General features: G+C 33.1%; 1 long non-coding RNA gene across 1 annotated transcript in view; it reads right to left on the bottom strand.

Annotated features, from left to right (window-relative positions):
* Positions 1-202: 202 nt before the first annotated feature.
* Positions 203-9,565, bottom strand: part of LOC142226320 (uncharacterized) — a 173,341-nt gene continuing 163,978 nt past the window's right edge. Inside the window, exon 5 of the long non-coding RNA XR_012719654.1 lies at positions 203-269. This is a non-coding gene — a long non-coding RNA (uncharacterized LOC142226320). The remainder of the gene's footprint in view (positions 270-9,565) is intronic.

Genomic DNA, 9,565 nt, shown 5'->3' with positions numbered 1-9,565 from the left:
ACTAAAGGTGGGTATTAAGTTAGAGTTTAGCCGTGTGCTCTTTTTTTTTTATGTACTCTTTTTGCCTCTTCAAAATCTGGCATGCCTAGTCCCAATATTAATATTATTATTTTATTTATGTAAAGTTATTGTATTTAAGGGTTACTCTTAACTAAAAAAACTTTGGTTATAGAGAATATTTTAAAAATTTATGAACATACCATATTTAGATTTAGAAATCCAACCAATTAACCCAATTTCTTCGTATCACTAGACGTTGAAATTAACATCTGAAATAAAAATAAATAATATTTTAAGATATTAAAATATTATAAAATAGATAAAAATAAATTCCTTTAAAATATAATGTTAGGATTTATAAAATATTAAGGTTTTAAAATTTGCTTTTAGCTTTATAATTTGAGGTAAAGCAGAATTTTCTTGATTTGGATAAAAAAAAAACATTTTTGGTTTAAGAAAACAATACTTAACCTTGGAAAGTTATCCTTATTCGTCATTTTGATTACGCCATATTTCAAGGCTCTACAAATTGCATTGTAAACTAAAATGATAACCAAAATTTTGTTTGCAACGTTACTCAGTTCATGTTTCATTAATAACATACAAAAATTCATATATTGGTTGAATTAGTATAACTAAATTTATCATTTTCCAAACGACCAAAACCACTTAATTGAATTTTAAAAATTTAGCAATTAAAAATGTAATTGTTTATTTTGCTTAATTAAACAAATTAAAATCTACATTTAAAAACAAATTAAAATCTACATTTAAAGTAGAGATGATTCTCAAAATATAATTAGTTTTAAGAATCCTCGACTTCATTTCAGAATAATTAGCAAAAGCTCTTTACTTCATGACAAACATATTTTTTATTAAAAGAAAATTTATAATCTTAAATTTTTTCTTTACATTTACATTTGCATCCATCCATTAAAGTCTTTCAAGTAAGGCAAATTGTATTTAAAGTAAAGAAAAGCATATTTGATTTAAGCAAATAATTTTAGTATAATAACAAACGTAGTCGATCCGTGAAGCCAAACCACTAAATTTTTACCTCCGGCGCCGACTAAGCCGATATTCGGCGGTGTACAATTGTTTATTATAAAATCAAATGGTTTGGGAGGCACCGTGGTGCAATGGTTAGCATGCCCGCCTTGAATACACAAGGTCGTGGGTTCGATTCCTGCTTCGACCGAACACCAAAAAGTTTTTCAGCGGTGGATTATCCCACCTCAGTAATGCTGGTGACATTTCTGAGGGTTTCAAAGCTTCTCTAAGTAATGTGGAACGCCGTTCGGACTCGGCTATAAAAAGGAGGTCCCTTCTCATTGAGCTTAACATGGAATCGGGCAGCACTCAGTGATAAAAGAGAAGTTCACCAATGTGGTATCACAATGGACTGAATAGTCTAAGTGAGCCTGATACATCGGGCTGCCACATAACCTAACCTAACCAAAATGGTTAAGAGATTGGTTGTACGACCAATCATATGATCACATTTCCATTTCATTTATATCTTCTAACCGAGATTTTCACAAAATTATTGTAGCAACTTTATATTGAATTTCAAAATACAATAGCTACACTAAAAAAAAGCATACCCGGTTTGGTATTGATTCCGAGCCAAAGAAGCGGAGAATTGAAGTAAGGATACTCTTAAGACAGAATTCTCTTTTAAATTTAAGTTTTGCGTACTTGATTCTAGGCCGCAAATTTTTATTTATTCGTTTTTTCCGTTTTTTTTTCTTCATGTGCAATTAAAGTCCTTTAAAACCGTTTTAACGACAACTTCAATTTTCAAATTCAGACTCGACTTCAAGTAGAAATTATGCTATGTCTCAATTAAAAATCGTCTTTAAATTAAAGTGTTGAAAAAGTCTCCTCGCGTTTTTGCTTTGTTGTCCAGATACAAAAATACAACAAATTTAAAGACAATTTCTTTAATTTTGAAGAATTTTTCACAATTATTAAAGACAAGTTGACCTTAGTCAAACTAAATTTTCTTTCATTTTAAGATACCCATTTTTTATTCGAATCACTTAATTATAAGGAAAAAAACACTACTTTATAGAAAAGTTCATCGTGTTTGGGACAAGGGAAAAGCTTTATATCAGAGAAATGCGTCTTCTATTCTAAGCAAAAAACGCATTCGTATTTTAAAGACATGAAATCTTTGGTCTCACGACAATATTTTTTTCAGTGTATAAATCAAATATTCTGATTTATGCTTAGTTCTAAGTTCGTTTCGTTAAATAGGGTTTCAAACCCAGGGATGTTCACATATTTATGCGAAATAATATGCCTGCCTATTTTTTCGTGCGAAAAGTCCAGGATTGAATAAATATGTGTCTGAAAATGCATAAAACAAAGATTTCGCATTTATTCCGCGCTAACGTTTTTTATACGGAGTATAGCAGTTTTTCGTTGTTGAATCTTTGGATAAAGTTAAAAAAAGTTTCAATATTTTCTTAGGTTGTATTTTTGGTTTAAAGTTTTTTTTTTTGAAATTAAGAAAACATTTTTTACTTTAAAGTATATAATTTGAATTTAAAAGTGGGAAGTTCCTAAATTTCCAAACTTTATTTTTCGACCCTCAAACATTATCATCATAGCTTTGGCTTTATTTCCTTGCAAAGGTTATACGCACACACCAAAACGCTTGCGTATGTATGTATTCATGTATTTGCTAAACGTCGCGACTAACGTGGCATTCTCTGTATAGAATATGCAGACTATCGTAGGCTGCCTTTTCACGCAAATGTGAACCTCAATAACGCGATGGGTGAACTGAGAGCGTAAAACTGAAAGACACCAAAAACATGAACAAAACAAAACAATAGCAACGACGGCGGGTAAGAAACACAAATGTGTTGCACATAAAAAAAAATAGAGGAGGTTGATGATGTGTTTTTATGTTCCATGTGCAAAAAGTTGGTGTGGGTCATGGTCTGCCATGCAAAGAGGGGCCTGACTCGAGTTTAGTGTTCTCGTAAAACAAAAAAGAAAGGAAAAAATTAGCTACTATGCCACTGTAACAACAACATCAATAGTCATTCGTTAGTGGTGTCGTAGTTGTAGCAGCAACAGTAGACGCATTTGTAGCAACTATGACGATGTTCTCTCGCATTGTTTGAGAGTGCGAGTGTGTGTGCGCGTTTTTTGGGAGTTTTTAACGAGACTGTCATAAAAATGTCTCACTGCTTTTGTTTGTATTTCCGTTGTATGTTACTTTAGCTTCCGTGACTAAAAAAAAAACTTTACATAATATCCCACCACTGAGGTACAATGACTTGTATCCGTGATATTTATATTTTTGTTTTTGGTAATATAATTCTTTCGAAATTCTGCTATCAATTTCCAAAATTATAATGCGGCTCCATTATCATGAATTTTCGTTTTTGTTTTTTGCAAACATTCATCTCTATAGTATGTTATATCTCGCTTCTGTTCTCAGAGATTTGTTTGTGCCCGAGTATGTTTGTATGTACTATGTACGAGCATGTACATTATTATGTACCTACAAATCTATTGTTTGGTTTGTTGAGGTAGGCATTCCATAAACGTGAAATTTAAATTTTTGCGAGGAAGCAAATGTATTCGAAACTATTTCTTTTTTGGTTTGCAATACATACGGGGTGGCTGATATGTAATGCAACCAAGTAAAGCAACAACATTTCATTGTAACATCAAATTTTAGAATCAGTGTAGATTTGTTTGAATTTACAACGTAGGGTTTCCATATGGATAATTTTCAAAAGAGAACTTTCGCTTTAAAAAAAGAGAACATTTTAACTAAAAAAGAGTTTACAATAAAAAAAACTTTATTAAATAATCAATAATTTTATTGATGTTAAAATGAAAACAAGTACTTACGGCCGCAAGTTCGGCCAGGCCGAATCTTATGCACCCACCACCATGGATTGCGTAGAAACTTCTACGAAAGACTGTGATTTAGTCCATACATGTTATATATTAGACAAAAAAGTTATGTATAGTTAAGTCTACAAATAATTACGAATCGATATGGAATTTTTGTACGTAGAAAGCCAGAATTGAAATATGGGGGTCGCTTATATGGGGGCTATATACAATTATGAACTTGATATGGACCAATTTTTGTGTGATTGGGGATCGATTTATCTGAGGGCCATATATAACTATAGACCGATATGGACCTAGTTAGGCATGGTTGTTAACGACCATATACTAGCACAATGTACCAAATTTCAACTCACTCGGATGAAATTTGCTTCTCCAAGAGGTTCCAAAACCAAATCACGGGATCGGTTTATATGGGGCTATGTACGATTATGGACTGATATGGACCACTTTTGGCATGGTTGTTAAATATCATATACTACCACCACGTACCAAATTTCAAGCAGAACGGATGAATTTTGCTTCTCCAAAAGGCACCGGAGGTCAAATCTGGGGATCGGTTTATATGGGAGCTATATATAATTATGGACTGATAGGAACCAATTCCTGCACGGTTGTTGGATACCATATACTAACATCACGTACCAAATTTCAACCGAATGGCAAGAATTTTGCTCTTCCAAGGGGCTCTGGAGGTCACATCTGGGGATCGGTTTATATGGGGCCTATATATAATTATGGACCGATATCGACCAATTTTTGCATGGGAGTCTGAGGCCATATATTAACACCACATACCAAATTTCAACTGAATCAGATGAATTTTGGTCTTCCAAGAGGTTCCGGAGGTCAAATCTGGTGATCGGTTTATATGGGGGCTATATATAATTATGAACCGATGTGGACCAATTTTTGCATGGTTGCTAAAGACCATATTCTAACATCACGTACAAAATTTCAGCCGGATCGGATGAAATTTGCTTCTCTTAGCGGCCTCGCAAGCCAAATTGGGGGATCGGTTTATATGGGGGCTATATATAATTATGGACCGATGTCGACCAATTTTTGCATGGTTGTTAGAGACCATATACTAACACCATGTAGCAAATTTCAGCCGGATCGGATGAAATTTGCTTCTCTTAGAGGCTTCGCAAGCCAAATCGGGGGATCGGTTTATATGGGGGCTATATATAATTATGCACCGATGTCGACCAATTTTTGCATGGTTGTTAGAGACCATATACTTACACCATGTAGCAAATTTCAGCCGGATCGGATGAAATTTGCTTCTCTTAGAGGCCTCGCAAGCCAAATCGGGGGATCGGTTTATATGGGGGCTATATATAATTATGGACCGATGTCGACCAATTTTTGCATGGTTGTTAGAGACCATATACTAACACCATGTAGCAAATTTAAGCCGGATCGGATGAAATTTGCTTCTCTTAGAGGCCTCGCAAGCCAAATCGGGGGATCGGTTTATATGGGGGCTATATATAATTATGGACCGATGTCGACCAATTTTTGCATGGTTGTTAGAGACCATATACTAACACCATGTACCAAATTTAAGCCGGATCGGATGAAATTTGCTTCTCTTAGAGGCCTCGCAAGCCAAATCGGGGGATCGGTTTATATGGGGGCTATATATAATTATGGACCGATGTGGACCAATTTTTGAATGGTTGTTAGAGACCATATACTAACACCATGTACCAAATTTCAGCCGGATCGGATGAAATTTGCTTCTCTTAGAGGCCTCGCAAGCCAAATTTTGGGGTCCGTTTATATGGGGGCTATACGTAAAAGTGGACCGATATGGCCCATTTGCAATACCATCCGACCTACATCAATAACAACTACTTGTGCCAAGTTTCAAGTCGATAGCTTGTTTCGTTCGGAAGTTAGCGTGATTTCAACAGACGGACGGACGGACGGACGGACGGACGGACGGACGGACATGCTCAGATCGACTCAGAATTTCACCACGACCCAGAATATATATACTTTATGGGGTCTTAGAGCAATATTTCGATGTGTTACAAACGGAATGACAAAGTTAATATACCCCCCATCCTATGGTGGTGGGTATAACAACTACTTGTGCCAAGTTTCAAGTCGATAGCTTGTTTCGTTCGGAAGTTAGCGTGATTTCAACAGACGGACGGACGGACGGACGGACGGACGGACATGCTCAGATCGACTCAGAATTTCACCACGACCCAGAATATATATACTTTATGGGGTCTTAGAGCAATATTTCGATGTGTTACAAACGGAATGACAAAGTTAATATACCCCCCATCCTATGGTGGTGGGTATAATAATAATAGTTTCTAATGATAGAAACAACGAAATAAATATATAATAAAATAATAAAAAACAAAAATAATCACATTTTCTTAAAAAATAAACAAAATAAATTGACGGCGACAACGTATTGGCGTATTTACGTAGTACGTTCAATTACATCTATTTCAAATTTTTACGCCGTACGTCGAACCGTCGCAATTGTGTTCCGGCCTTTAATTTGTCAACAGATTTAACCCAGTAAACAATTGGTGGCGAACAATTGTGGCGAATTTCTACTAAATAAATAAAATTTCATCAATCTAGGATTTTTTTGAAATAGAGTACACTGTTGGACATAAAAATACGGCACCAAAAAAAGAGAGTGAACAAAAAGATACGAACACAAAAAGAGAACATGTTCTCTTTAAAAGAGATGTAATGGACAGCCTAGCCAGACGTTACACAGAAGGAGCTCATCATTTGAGTCCAGTCAAAGCGCCGTCTTCACATGATCGACACTTTTGTATTTTTCAGTGCCAACCTTTAGAGAGCCTTTTTGCCATTTTGGAGAGTCAAAATGCCACAGTCGTAAAAGTCCAATTGATTAAGATTTCGAGATTTTGATGGACATTGTGAAGTAGACAGGGATTGAGGAACCTCCTTTTTAAACCATTCTTAGTTTACATGTGCTGAGTCCTGTTGGAATGTCCATGGCAGAAATGTTTGTTTGCTCAGGACTTCAATACTGTTTGTGTCGAACATTTTTCGGGTCGATGAATACGAGCGGGCCATGTGTATACAGAAACAAGTATATTCAGCAGTATGTTCGGAAGGACCAAATCTTAAATACCCACCATCAATGAATCAAATATAATAGATTCCTTTGAAAACTCTTCGTCGTAGCGGATTATTTGATAATAGATATATAAAATTTCAGGGTCCTAAAATACCTTTAGATTTCCAATTTCAGGCAAATTAGATAAAAACCAAGGATTCTAGAGCCCAAAAAATAAAATTGGTAGATCGGTCAATATGGGGGGCTATATCAAAACATGGACCGATACTCACCATTTTCGACACACCTTTTATGGTCCTAAATTTCAGACAAATTGCATAAAAACTACGGTTTCTAGAAGCCAAGACCCTTAATCAGGATTTCGGTTTCTATGGGGACTACATCGAAACCTGGACCTGGATATAGCCCATCATGAAACGTGACCTGCCTGCAAGCAAAAAATGAATCTGTGGCAAATTTCAGGACGATATCACCATTATTGAAGGCTGTAGCGTGACTACAACAGACACACCGACTTACGGACATGGTTATGTGGTCTTAGAATTTCTGCCTTATCAAGAATATATATACTTCATATAGCCGGTCATCGGTATTTCGATGTGTTACAAACGGAATGACAAACTTATTATTGGGTATAAAAACAAGACTAACAAGAAGCTAAAACCAGCAATGCCACTAGTGGGGAATAGTGGCAAAATTCAACACCCATTCCTATTCATCCATTAACAAAGCGGTTACTCTAAATCCGGATAATAAAATAATGATGTAAAAAGAGTTTCGGCTGCGATTAAGCCGGACGAACTCAGCATCAACTTTAGGATTATCACATCAGCATCTCCAAGCTGCTACAATAACAATTACAGGCGGCGCTTAAGTTCTAACAAATCTATAGAAAATTTTATCAAATTTTTATTTCTATCGAAAATTTTGTCAAATTTTTATTTCTATAGAAAATTTTGTCGAAATTATATTTCTATAGAAAATTTTGTCAAAATTTTATTTCTATAGAAAATTTTGTCAAAATTTTATTTCTACACAAAATTTTGTCAAAATTTTATTTCTAAAGAAAATTTTGTCAAAATCTTATTTCCATGGGAAACTTTGTCTACATTTATTTTCTATAGGAAATTTTGTCAAAATTTTATTTCTAGAGAAAATTTTTTCAAAATTATATTTCTATAGGAAATTTTGTCAAAATTTTATATCCGCAGAAAATGTTGTCAATATTTTATTTCTATAGAACATTTTATCAAAATTTTATTTCTATACAAATTTTTGTCAAAATTTTATTTCTAAAGAAAATTTTGTCGAAATCTTATTTCAATAGGAAATTTCGTGTAAATTTTTTTCTATAGGATATTTTGTCAAAATTTTATTTCTATAGAAAATCTTGCCCAAATTTTATTTCTATATAACATTTTTCTATAGAAAATTTTGTCAAAATTTTATTTCTAAAAAAAAATTTGTCGAAATTTTATTTCTAGAGAAAATTTTTTCAAAATTATATTTCTATAGGAAATTTTGTCAAAATTTTATATCTGTAGAAAATTTTGTCATTATTTTATTTCTATAGAACATTTTGTCAAAATTTTATTTCTATACAAATTTTTGTCAAAATTTTATTTCTAAAGAAAATTTTGTCGAAATCTTATTTCAATAGGAAATTTCGTGTAAATTTTTTTTTATAGGACATTTTGTCAAAATTTTATTCCTATAGAAAATCTTGTCCAAATTTTATTTCTATATAACATTTTTCTATAGAAAATTTTGTCATAATTTTATTTATAAAGAAAATCTTGTCACAATTTTGTGAAAATTTAATTTCTATAGAAAATTTTTTCAAAATTATATGTCTATAGGAAATTTTGTCAAAATTTTATATATGTAGAAAATTTTGTCAATATTTTATTTCTATAGAAAATTTTGTCAAAATTTTATTTCTATACAAATTTTTGTCAAAATTTTATTTCTAAAGAAAATTTTGTCGAAATCTTATTTAAATAGGAAATTTCGTGTAATTTTTTTGTATAGGACATTTTGCCAAAATTTTATTTCTAGAGAAAATTTGTGAAGTACCTCTTAATTGAAGAGGAATATTGTGCAAAATCTACCGAAACAACAAGAATTCTACCAAACAATAAACTGTAAACATCTACCATTTGTGGTAGAATTCTACTAACCGTGACAAACGTGCCACTGCGTCGTGAATTTCGATGAAATCTGACCTTCACTTTTCGGATAATTTATGAGGTTAATTTTAATGCATTAATATAGCAAACGTCCTCAGACAACTTTGCACTCTTGGGAGGTGCCCGGTTTTCGGAGTGTCCAAATATGATAGGTTTCACTGTATAGGGGTCCTAAAAGGAATTTAAGGATTTTGTTTGCTTTTGTCATAGCCATACATTTGTGAATTAAAAATTTTAATATTTCAACAACTATACCTCTTCGTGGTAAAGTTGTGTTTCCTTTTTGTGTTTGAATTATGTTTTTTAGTTTCTACTTGTTTTATTTCTCTTAAGTCGTTCATTCAACTTTATGTTCGGTGCCACAGCAAATGTTCTTTCTTTTATTTTTAGTGATTTGTTTTTTCAT

Source organism: Haematobia irritans, chromosome 2 (genome assembly GCF_050003625.1).
Source record: "Haematobia irritans isolate KBUSLIRL chromosome 2, ASM5000362v1, whole genome shotgun sequence".
Taxonomy (NCBI): Eukaryota; Metazoa; Arthropoda; class Insecta; order Diptera; family Muscidae; genus Haematobia; species Haematobia irritans.
This window is presented reverse-complemented; position numbering and strand designations above follow the sequence as displayed.